Consider the following 13370-nt stretch of genomic DNA (forward strand, 5'->3'; position numbering starts at 1 on the left):
AATCGCTAAAAATCTTTGTGTAGGCAATATATAAAGACAATCTAGCTGGACATTTACATAAAATAAATAGCAAACCTTTTCCATTTTATTTATCACTTGACAATCACTTCAAAAATTTCAGCTGGCAGTGCTCCTGTAATTACTAAGCATTCTGCAATAAAAGTTGTAATTCTGGGAAGAATAGGTGATGATAATATTTAATAATGCAATTTTATTCTTAAATGCAAATAAGCTTTTGTTTTACACATGGCCTACTCGACAAATTTTCATAATGCATCAGGTATATTTTCATAATGTATCAGGTATATTACAACGCATTTTGGAAAATGGCCAAGCAGTGAGACATTTAGGACTTTAAAATTAAAAAGTCAATTATCTGAAAAAAAATCTGAAAATGTGACTGCAAAGAAAATCTTCCACATGTGGAGACAAGGGCTTCTCTAATCAAAATGGGTCTTGGAATTATAAAATTGCTTACATTTTACAGTCTACGCATCTCTTTTTGAGGTTGCTACCTTTTAATCCTTTCAATTTCTTAAACATATGTAGCTATAGAAATCAGTCAAAATAAAGAGATTTTGTTTGCTTTTTTCCAACGATTAACTAGAAACAAGGAAGGCATTAATACTTAGTAGTGAATTAATTTCAATGGTTTCATAAGAAATTATATCTCACTTGGAAACCTACAATTGTTAAATTTAAAATGTACAGAAATTGGCTTCATTTATCGTAAAGGCAAAAGATGGAATGCTATTATTTTCAGCTACGAGAGTGATCTTCATTTCTGAAAATTACTCTTTTGAAGTCAGTGTTGTTTGGTTAGTTCAGCAGTTAGTGCTGGAAGATGGCTGCATTTCAGCATCAGCATTACAAAGCTTTGAAATTTTTTTTATTAGAAAAAGTCTACTAGTAATTCTCAAATAACTTATGCATGGCAAAATGGAACTGATAATAGGATATAGATCGTTTACTATTAAAAACAGTTCTTGCATCCAGTACTGTGCAACGTATTAAGCACTGTACTTGTGCTGGAGAGAACAGACTGGTTAGAAAATCAAGTGCAAACAGATTTTTGACAGAGTATTACTGCATCTGAGATTTAATGGAAAAATGGAAAGAGAGAAAGGATGAAAGAGAAAAAAAAAAGAGAAAGTGAAAGATCATGTTATGGTAGAACCAACATGAAAAAGAGGAAAATACTTTGGGAAATCTTCATCTACAGAAAAGTAACATGTCTTTATGGGACTTGTACACAAGCATATTAGCTACTGTATTCTTAGATATGACAAATTAGTTGATAAGAGACACAGGCAGGAAAAGGATTCTAATACTCGTGACAGAGACAAGGAGTACAGCACGAAGCTCAAGAATAGAAAATAAGACATCTAAAAAATGAATGAGCTGCAACAGGAAGAAATATTCATAATACTGTGAATTGCAAAATCATGTTTGGACCAGAAAAGACAGGAAAAGAAGTTCTATATTACTCACAAGACCTTATTTCTATATTAAGTCCAGAGCAAATTCCCAGATATCTGGAGTCTGGGGGATGCTTCTGCACAGCTGAGCAAAGCCCAAGACCATCTCCTGGCAGGACAGAGACAATGGATGCCAAGTCTATCTGAGAATGGTGTACACAAGAAGTCTGCTGATGAACGCTGCCTCACATTACAAATGGCTTGAGGAAGAATTGATGAAACTGATGCTGGCAAAGTCTCTGATAAATCTTCTTCTCCAAGACAATGTTGTTCCCTTGAACATCTCACAACAGACTACTTACGAGTTGGAGATCCTTGTAGCTTCAAGTCACCAGTGCCTCTAGAAAGGGAGCCTGTTGTATGCAGATGTGACTATTCTCATGTACACGTAACCAGCTAGTGCTTAAATAAGTGGCATTTTGCTCAGACATATTACAGATCTGCACATATTTTTTAGATGTGTACAATATGCAAGACTAACTTTGACTATCTAGCCTTTCACACTAGATGGTTCAGTACATCTCTTTAACTCCCCACTCCTCTGCCTTACCCCTATGTGAAAGCAAAGACAGCACTCAATACTCAAATCACTAAACATAAGTTCATTGCTGCATCTTAAACACATGTTAAAATACTAAGCTGTTGTCTTGTGACAGCAACATAATATGTCCTTAACATCAGTTTTATTTTATTTACTCTTCCAGAGCACCACATCTTTTCATGAATGGGCAATGTATGATGCAGTTCTGATCTTATCACAACATGTGTAACATCTGGAAGAGCTGCCACTTGTCAAGCCAACCAAGGCATTGCTGACAGACAAAGTGAGCATTATACTGAAATGCCATTCCTCAGCTGTTTGCAGAATTGATTTCCCTGTAGAATTTTCTAATTAGTTGGCTCTTTCTAGCCCATTCCCCACAGAGGAAGCAGAAAGGAAGCAAAATGCTAGCACCTGCTCCTAGAGCTCTGGCTGGAAAAAGAAAAAAAAAAAAAAATTAAATTTAAGGATGACATATACAGTATGTATTTAGGCATTAGAAAGTCTTCTATCCATGCAGCTGTGGGGATGAAGTAAGTCTGCTTGAAAGCTTAATGGGGATTCTTCTGTGGGGAAGAATTTCCAGTGGCTCACATTCCAGACAGTTAACCACATTATCGAGGGGAAGAAAAAGGGATTTGTTCAAGCGTTAAGAACAGTTGTTTTTTTATTTTTGTGTGTGTGGTTTGGTGTTTTTTTTTTTTTTTAAGGAAGAAAAAAAAAATCCACACTGATCTGTAGAAAAGAGAGACAGATCAATTTAGACCTGCAAATGATTTTATATGTAGTTCATTCCATTGCCTACGGGTTGTTTTTGATCAGTTTATTTTTCCATAATTTCAAATTAAAATCCATTATTATGATGGAATGCAGTCTACGATATTATCACAGGAGTAACAACTAAATCCACAGTTTGTTCCTAAGTAAAGTGAGTCACTGGAACAAAAGAGATAGACGGCACGGTTATTGATATTGCTTTGAATTCATATGCAATACATTATTGTACAGTAAGAACATATGAATTCATGGAAAACAGAAGTAGTAACAAAACAATCCAAGGAAAGCAGTTAGTATTTTTGACTACACAGGTTTGTGTAGTTACACACACAAAAAAATAAAATCAATACTGAATAAAGGAGTTTAGTAAGGGTAGAACACATGATTAAAACGCTCCCTTATTATATCCATTAGAATAAGGCAAAACTACATCAATAAAATATTTAACTGGTAGACCTTACAGAATATGTGTGTGTGGGAATACAAGAAAAACTGTTCAGAGTAGAAGCTGTGGAGCAAGATAAACAGCATGAGAACCAGGGACACCTCCAGAAGAAGAAAGAACATCTCACGGCTCTGACTGGATAAGCACCTGTGTGAACGCTTGAAGAGTGTTTTGTAGAATGCTCTGTTGACATGTAATGGTGGATGGGAAAGTTGTAGGGGTGGATGGAAAAGACAGAAAAAGAAAACTTGTGAAGGTATATAAGTGATGTGAGAACTTGTAATAAATGATTTGGATCATTCACATCTGAGCCTTTGCATCAGACGCTGCATATGTGGGTAAGAATGAAGGATTTAGACACCATCTAACCAAATTGTGGACACCATCTAACCAAACAGATTTGCTGGGTATTGATCAGCATGACGTATGAATTAGGCCTTGCGATGAGCACAAGTTTTCCATTAATAAGGTAGAGGTTTTTTAATTCTACAGTACAAACTAATTTTTGTATAACTGCAAAACTTTGAAAGTCGTGTTTAACAGAATCAATATGTGTTTTTCAATGTGTGCATATCCTTGGAGTAAGGGATGCAGGGGACTAAAAGACATTTTAATTAATGATGTAATGATTTCATGCATCAATAGAAAGGGTTACTTTTTTATAAATTTACTATTCTCCAGTTCACCTTTAGATAAATACTCCCCATAGGGAGTGTATTTAGGAGTACAGGTTCTCTTAGACCAAAAGAGGAAAAAAAAAGATCCTGTTGCTTGCCTGTGACAGATGCTCAGACCGTATTCTCCATTCGAAGACAATTTTGAAATAAAAATAATGAAATAAAAAGCGGAGGCGTAAGGCTAGACTATTCTTGTTCTCACTGACAGTGCTTGGCAATATTTTCCAGTATATTGTTTTTACTGTGGAAAATTAGTGTGTGCTAGCATTTATTCTTGTTATTTAGATAGTAGTAATGTTTTGTTGTTTTCTTTTCAAAAAATCTATAATTATTTCACATGGACTTCTCCCTGAAACTCATATTCAGGAGGAGAATTTCAAACTTAGAAAACTGAAGTAAACAACACTCAGAATTGGTACAGCTAAATTCATCCATGGCTTTGAAAGTCTCCCATGATACCTTAGTCTTGCCCATTAACTGCACCTGTTCCTTTTTCCTTTTCTTTCTTATTCTTTTTCTTGGCCATCATTTCCCTTTCAATAGCAGGTGTTTGGCTTTCTAAGAGTGCATAGAATATTTTATTTCATTACTGTCTCGGCATTTCAACTGAAAAAAAAGTCTTCATCCCATCACTCTTCCCTTTGAATTCAAAGAGTGGAAGGAGAAAGGTTTTTTTTATGTTTGGAAATAAAAATGAGCGATAACTCACAGAGAAACACAAAGTGAAACAGTAAATCTGTTTTCCACAAATAACAATCCAAATTGACCGATTTTTTACATTTCTCCTTTTTGTTTTTTTCCTTTGACAATATAATTTCTTAAAAATAAGGTTTTGCTACAGTCATTTTGAATTGCTTCTAGTTTGGGTGTATACTTTTCATGAATATAAGCACACATAGGCTGCTACAGCCAGCTGTTCCACAGAAGACCTATCCTGTCAATCGTAGAATCAGTTCAATTTAAGTTACCAGTGGCTCATTCAAATACGTGTGGTATTTTTTCCTAGGCAAAGTGATGACGAATAACAATTTGAGTGTGAAGAAGGCATTTTTCACAAGCTATTACAGTTTACAGTATTTTTTATCTAAGTTTGAAGTCAAGAAAACAAGCTAGGGATACCTTGGTTGATTTCAGGAAATAATCTCTGCTTCTTTGTTACAAAATAAAATTAAGAAAAAATTAAGAATACGTTAAATCTAAATACAGCCATCTTCTACTTTGCTTCTAATTAGCTTGCATTAGTTTAAATCTAAAACACATTAAGAAAAAAGTCCAGAGAAGGGGAAACAAATCAGATTTTCTCTGGGCACTCTCTAACCTATTGCAAAGAATAACTCTATATTACAGTGCAGATGACTCAATCCTTCTTTCTCTCAATTACCAAGAAAAGTACAAAGGTCATCTTCTGTGCCTTCCCAAAAACTTAGAAAAATACCACAGAGATCTCTGAAAACAAATGTTTGACTCAAACACCACAGTATTGTTTCAGGAATCATTTCTTACTGCAAGTGCTATTTTAACACCATCAGTAGGTGTTACCTATGTTTTGGGACAGCAAAATGTCACCCATGCTAAAAAGGAAGGGCAGAAAAGTACTGTCTTGGCTAAAACTTTAATAAGTATCTACAAGTGGTAAGGATAATAAGAAACAAAATATAATTTGTATAGTTTGATGTCAATTAGGTGACACCTTTCAAAGTCTAGGGTTATGGCCTGCTTTCCCTCCTTCCACTTTCAGCTGGCAGATTTTCTTTTCCTACTCCAGTGGAAGCCATCAGAAACATAGTATTCTTCCTTACTCCTGTTCTGTCTTGCTTGTTCCCTTTTTTTTTTTTAATAATCTATTTCTCCACTGAGGTGACTCATACCGTTTTCCCTGAAGGTGTGCATGCAGGCTAATGCTACTGAATGACATGTGGTGAGATCCTAAGTTCCTGAGCCGACTCAGTGACCACCTCTATTTACAACACAAGGCATAGCTGCCAGAGAGAGGCTAGCAGGTTGCAACATGCTTGTTAATATTACTTTATAATTCATATCCTTATCTCTAACAGCAAATCTACGTAGCTCAGGATATGAACTGCAATTGAGAAATGAGGAACCTTTTAGTACTTATCAGGAATGACGATATTTGAGATTTGGAGATGAAGGGGTTTTTTTTGTTTGTTTTGTTTTTTTCTCTTTTGGGGGAAGGTAGAAGGATTTGGTGGTGGTGGTGGATTTTTTTAATGAGAGGATTGACTGATGTGTATCACTTGACCCCTGTTTCAGGTAATGGAGTAGCTGGCAGGGAGATATTCATACTGATTAGATTAAGTGAGCTGGTATTCAGATTAACTTCTGATTTCCCCAGAATTATTTGTACAAGATCTTTTTTGCTTTGGGTAATTCTCCACTTACTGGTTTAGAAAGTGGAACTGACATCCTCTGGGACTATTGCTACCAGCTCACCATCTTTTATTATGTGAGATGACATGATAGTTATAGATCCACCCAGCCTACTATTTTTTCAGTAGTAAAATTAGACTTATGTGAAATTTGCTTTGTTCTAGCCAAAGAGCAGTAATGCACAACTTGATCATCTAAACAAGATTTATAGTTCTGACAGTAATCAGGATATTACTTTGAACTAACATTTCTGTGGCTAAGGCAACTGCTGTCTTCTCTCAGGAACAAAATGTTTGTTTAACCAGGGCAGCCTTCAGCTCTTACACGTTCTCAGAGTCCCACAAACTCCTCTGTTCTGGCTGGATGGAACTATGATATTCTTACCTTCTTTTGCTATTGCTAAGCTTGTGTCTGACAGTATCTCTGGGTCTTTCTGTTTTCACAATTAACCTGCTATTTGTCACTGTTTTGTCTCAATTGCCTTCCACAAAATGTCTTTGAAGTGATGCATCAGAGGAGTGGATTCACAACCAGTTTTCCAAAAGCTCCCTCACTGCATCTGCAAGTCCAGACCCTGCAACTACAGATGAGATTCACCATAGAATGCAGCGAGTTATCACATGTGTATGGATTTCTACTATTCCACTGAACACATTTTCACTGACATTTCCTGCATATTAAACCTCATATTTCACATATCTGCACAGAAGACCAGGTTTGGTTACCATGAATGGGCCACATTATGTTTTTATATGTTATTCAATCTCCTACAGGCTTTTATCCAAACCAAGCAACTAAAATAAAACATGGCTTCCTTCCCCGAGATGGTTTCATAGCTCAGCTCTCCAACTTTCTCTCCTACCACAAACACGCAACATAATTGTGCAACAGCCTAGGAAGGAATGGTGAGATCAGAGCCGTGACTGCAGACATCCTGACATGGGGATCTGGCAGCTATTCAACACAAACACAATTAGAGGACTTACCCTTGCGTGAAGTATTTGCTTTCTTGATAGTCACCAGCCTTAACCTCTAGGAATGCTTACGAATCAGATAGCGTTCCTTGAGGAGGGTGAGCTTTTTCAAGCTCCTCTGTCTTGTTTTAGCCAACACAGATGTAAAGAAGAAAGAAATTCCACCACATCATACAACTTCTCCAAGTGAAAGCATTTCAGAGGACAGAAGAGCTGTGATCTCAAAATTTCTGCCAAGGATTTAAGAACCAAATTTGAGAGCATGATACTTATTCCCTTCCCCCTTCATTATGACCAGCAGGAAAAAATAACAGCACAACAGGCAAGCTTTGGAATTCACACCAAATGTGAAAGTACGGGCTCCCTGAGTCCTACATATTGGCTTCACATTACTGTAGGCTTCTCTTGCACTGCTTATCCCACAGAATGATGGCAGAGTTTTGCGTATCTTAGGAAACTTGGAGGATGTGTGTGTTTGCATATCTCTTTGTGACCTCGTTCATGCTTTCAGAAAATGTAGCCTAATATACATGTGTGTTATCCAACCTACCATGAAACCTAAAGCATAACAACACAAGTATTTTGGTAGTTCTATTTCTACTCATGGTAAACCCAGGGCTTTTCACAGAGGTAACAAAATCTTAGCAAAGGCAACAACAGTTGACCTTATATAAAATAACTGCTAGCAAATAAGCCAAATGTCGGTCTGAGAAAGCAGTTACAAAGGGAGATTCATGTTTTAAAAAGCCCAAGGATTTATATTATTCTCGAGCTATGCTAGTGACTCAAAATTACTGGACAGAAGAAGTACACAACCTCGGGTGTAAAGTAGCAGTTCTGAGAGGAAGGCTACATAGGGGGATTTCCAGATGATGCCATGTAAGTGCCACAACTACCACTGGTACTACAATTTACAGAGATGCTTAATAGAGCAAATTAGCCAAGCTAAGCAGAGTGCAACACTAAGGATGTACTGCTCCTACAACTCCATGTAACTTACTCAATTTGTGCCAGGTGTTTCCATGTAGCACTTATCCCACAGGAAAAAAAAAGTCACAGAAAAATTTGCAGAGTCTATCATAATGATATAATATAAAGGAAAATAATAATTATAGAAAATGGTAAGGATACCTCCAGTGCAGAAATTCTGGACTGAACTTAGAGTTGCTGAATTGTATGACCTGCATGAGCTAACCCTCCACCTCAGAGCATAAGCACTTATTCAAGAAATGACATTCAAATGTTTTATGACCTTTAGCAGCAGCTTAACATCTGTAGGAGGAACAGTTGTGCATTGTAGCTGCCTTCCCAAGCGATTAAATGCACCCTTCCATTGTTAGTAACTTTCAAATAACAGCAATTTAAAAAGCAGAAGAGAATGCCAAAATATCAGAGATCTGAATCCAGTCGGAACAAGATGCTCCCAGTAATATTTCTAACACTATGAAATTTCCTCCCTTCCCCAGAATCCAGGGAAATATCTTCTACGGTATGAGAATAACAATAATGCCTCAACCTGAAATTAATGGTCACCAAGTTTCAACTAAAAGAGCTGATTTATGTTATTTGGGTGCACATAGAAAGAACAGGTTATGTTCAAGACATGGACTGCCTAGCTATCGTAGCATTGATCTTAAAGCAGGGGCATTAAGCAAGCAAATAAAGCAGAAGGAATTATTTCTGTTAACATCTGCGGACCTACCCAAGCCAAGAAGTCATCCCAAAATAAATTTTAAAAAAAAATTGTCAACCAAATATGAATGGTTTCTGGTCTTGACTTTTTGTAACTCTACTAAAAAAGCACAGTATAAATCTGCAACTCTGTATCCGGGCAGTAATTGAAATACATCAAGAAAATGTTTGCAGTCATTCCAGATGGAAAAAAAAAAAAAAAGAGAGAGAGAGAGAGATTTCAAAATCTATCAGTACTTATAAACAAGGATGTTACTTTCCCCTTTCTTATCCAGAACCGCCACTTAATTGAAAGGATCAGTATCTAAAGCAACTGGTGCTGCCCTGCACATGAATCCCCTTTTCACCTCTTCCTTCTTATTTCTTCAGTGTTTTTATTAACGTTAGTGACTTATCTAAGTATTAGAATGTTTGGCTGCTTGGAAGCTTATCAACAGCAAATTTTATGGGCTGTTTAGTGATGGAAACAGGAGGAGTTGGAGCTCTCCCCCCCCAGCTCCCTCGATATGGAAGTCTTCAAGAAGCCATGGAATGCGCTTTCTGGTATTTTTGGTATCTTTAAAGTGTCAAGAGTGCAGAATTTCTCTTGTCAGTTGTCACAGTGTGACTCACAATTAGAGCCATCTGCTCTGCATTCACCTCCCCAGGGGCACTGCTCATTTTTCACCAACTTCCTGTTGTTGACAGCACAGTTCCTCCCTGTATCACTCTCCACCAGCACCCATACTCCTCACAGACATTGCAGCAGGCTCAAGCAGATTTCCCTTGGGAAAGCTGTTAGCCTTGTTTTGCTAGTGGTTGGGAAAAAATATAGCCTGCTGAGAAAACTCTGAAGGCAGAGGCTGGTTTTCTAAAGGAACTGAACAAATTACATTGATTTATTTTTTTTCCAGGAAGGTTCCATGGGTTTCAGACCTCGTTCAAAAATCTCAGCATTTCTCTACATCCCTTTTTCTTTCAAGGAGCACAGAAGCATGAAAAAATGTAATACTTGTGCTAAGTCCTTTTAAATAACTGACAAAAATTACTGCCTAAACAATAGGCAAATCATTTTTCAAATGGTAGAAATAATTTTGAACAACAAACTTCAGACGAGGAATACATTGCCTCCACTTCCCTCCCCCTCTCCCTCACTCCTCCCAAAATAAATAAATAAACAGAACAGTTGTACTAGAGATTTTTCACACCAAATGCTTCTGCTGATTGAATCAAACCCCTATACACAACACCATGCTGAAGCAGCTATACAGTTGCTGCGGCTCATGTCTGAATCATGCAGAAATACCACCTAGTCTGGGTATGTCTAGCTGACCTCTGGTATAACTGTATGGTATAGACCTACCCTTGACATTTTGCCTTTAAAGCCCCATGGGCTGCTTAGGTTCTGCCTGATAGTAACTAAAAGATTTGGCCACGTATACAAGCAATTATTTGAGTGACAATAACATTTTTACCCTTTCAAGACTTCCTAAACTAAGGGTTACATTCACTTAAGGCCCCAGAAGGCTACAGATCTGGGGGCAGAATGCCTGATGTGCTAGGTGCACCTCCCTTGGCCATAGAGTACACAGAGCTAAAAAAGATGCAAGCTCCCATGCAGTAAATGGAGAGAATGATTGGCCATCTCAGAACAGGAATGACAACAGGCAACTGGTTAGGTGCCACCTCCTCGCTCTTTGACCAAGTGAGTTAATGAAAAAACAAATCTGCGATTCTGCTTTTCATGAGTTTTCCTGTCTTCCTCAAGTCCTGCAGGAGGACAAGGTTTTAGATATTCTCAGATACTATAATCATTTTTTCTTGTTAGGTCTGTTTTTGGTCATATGTTTCTCTTTTACATGTATCACATAAGGAGTAGCCTAACAGAAAACTCAAATACTCATCGTAATACAGTATGCATCTCCCACAATAGGCCATGATTTGTATGCCTGTAATACATTTGTCTGAATCTTTAGGGCAGCTCCAATTCTGTGTTCCTGACCTAACAATGATGATAACCTCTAGTGTTGTCTGTCATATTCACAAGCTTTGAATATACTGAGAAATCATCTTATTTTGTACCACATCATAGCAACAGATTAGCAAAAGGTTGCAATAAATAGCAAAAGATTAGTTGCATAACTTCACTGTGATGTGCTGGACCTTTCCAGAAGCAGTGGTAGGCTTCCATCAGGAACACTGTCTTACATTCACCTCTGAACACAAGTTTAGCAGACTTCAGATCATGGTGCATCTGCATTCATTCAGACACATCACACATCAGTACAATGCACAGAAGCCTTTAATTTGCTTTCTAGATCGGGATTACCATAACAGCTGAAATATTTCTCACTGACCCTGGTCTTCAACACAAAACTGAGCTTCATTGTTTCAGCATTCTCTTCACCAGGATTCTATTTAAGGTCAACGCAATTTGGGCCCTGGATCCACACTGCTTAAATTATTACAAAAAATATGAGTTCTCTGCCAGTTTAAACAAGAAAATATGTTCTAAAGAGAGATAAAACACATCCTCTGTTTAAAAACACATTTCCAAAGAGCAACTCTAAACTCATCTCATAAAACTGTTATGAAATCCCTAGTTCCTCCAAACATGAGGAGGCGAACTCTCTGCAGACTAGAATATTAGTTCATATTTGTTGGGTAATCTAGTAAACCCAGATGGAGAGAAATTGGAACAAGAAAAATGAAGGATTCTTTCAGTGTTGCCTCATCTTTAGATCTTTAGATATATTGCTCATCTATCCTATGTCCCAGGAATGTAACTGCATTGAAAGCTTTCAATTTTTCACAGAGGAATCTCTACTCAAAATCAGCATTTACTGAGGCTATGAAAAACTTTAATCATAAAAGATCTCTACTTGCGGGATCAGCTTTGGAGCTGCTTTTGAACGCATTTGCCACTCAATAATAATTAGTGTTCTGATTGACAGACTGATAGGAAATTCCATAGCAAATTCTTTTTACAAATGACATAACTATGGACTTGGCCACCTCTTAAACGCAAGCCTCTTGGCCTGAAGACTCATTTTGATAGCTGTTAACTATGGATAGATATCCAGCCTCTAGTCGTGGTTTAACATTCAATGCAAAAAAAGGGCAGACATTTTCCAAAATCCTTCCTGTTAAACTTTCTTGTTCTTCTGACATGGTATTCTTGTTATTGCCATAACATTTTCCTCACTTAACTGTCTGAAGGTGGACTTGAAGTCCAGGAAAGATGTTCTGCCATTTGCAAGGTTAGCAGAATTGGATGTGACGATCTATCCCACAAATTTCATTCTTTTTATCTCTTTTTGTTTCCTGCTCATTATTTGCTGTATACTTGTAGTTTCAGCCCACTCACTGCAGTAATGTTCAAATGCTTTAATTATGGAAACATAATCAAAGCTTCACAACTAAATAGCTTATTTCTAGCAAATAAAGTTTTGTTTGCACCCGAGGTCATACTTGCCAGAACTTGAGTATTTTAAAAGTAACATCCAGTCATAAAGACTAAGGTATACTTTGAAATTTAATGGAAACACACTTAGTTAATAGTGCTTTGCAGAAGGGCAAAATACAGTTAATACAGTTGATTAAAAAAGCACAATTATACTGAAGGATCTCTCTTTTCAAGTAGATACTGTTTAATATATAAAAATTATTGTGACTGAAAGAATCTGGTTTTGTTCTGAAAACCTCAAGCATTACATCACAGACAGACCTAAGGCCTAGCATTTTAATAATTAATTTCATGAAAGATCCCAAGAGCAAGAAAAAGGTCACAGAAGCTATTCCAGTCCATGGGCAGTTATGCAGGAGAATGCTTCCATGCTCTTTAGCCTTTGAGTGTGCTGCAGGACAGGGTAGTTTGGTGCTAAATGACAAACTGACTTAGAAATATTTGAGCCATAAACCATAGTAAATCTTTTAGCACTTGAAACACCATGTGACACTCCAAACTGAGAGCAAATGAAGTGTTAGTCTATGCATGTTTAAAATGCAGAGAGACTGTGTTTACTGGATTATTCATTTCTTAGCTATGCCTCCTTCAGGAGTCTTCAAGCTGGTGTCCAAATTCCCACCAAAGGAAACCACTTACAGAATAGTTCCCCAGCATGATTTAAGATTTAAAATATATAAAATATATGCATCCCCCTGAAAGCAAAATTATTTAGGCTGCATAGTCAAGCACAGCCAATTTAGGAAGTGACAGATTTATGTCTGCCTGCATAACCTCTCCTCAGCCCTCTTGTAGGTCCTGTGCCCTGGGTGAGGCAGAGGTCCTTTGGAAAAAGTAGTATGTGATTATGCAATGAAAGAGTATGTCTTAACATAGAAAGGGGCTAAATCAAGGTTCTGTTGGAAGCTATAAATATGACATTTCCTAACATAGAAGTACAGGTCTTTGCAATC

This window comes from Lagopus leucura, unplaced genomic scaffold, assembly GCF_019238085.1.
Source record: "Lagopus leucura isolate 7727_CA_CO unplaced genomic scaffold, USGS_WTPT01 Super-Scaffold_100004, whole genome shotgun sequence".
Lineage (NCBI taxonomy): Eukaryota > Metazoa > Chordata > Aves > Galliformes > Phasianidae > Lagopus > Lagopus leucura.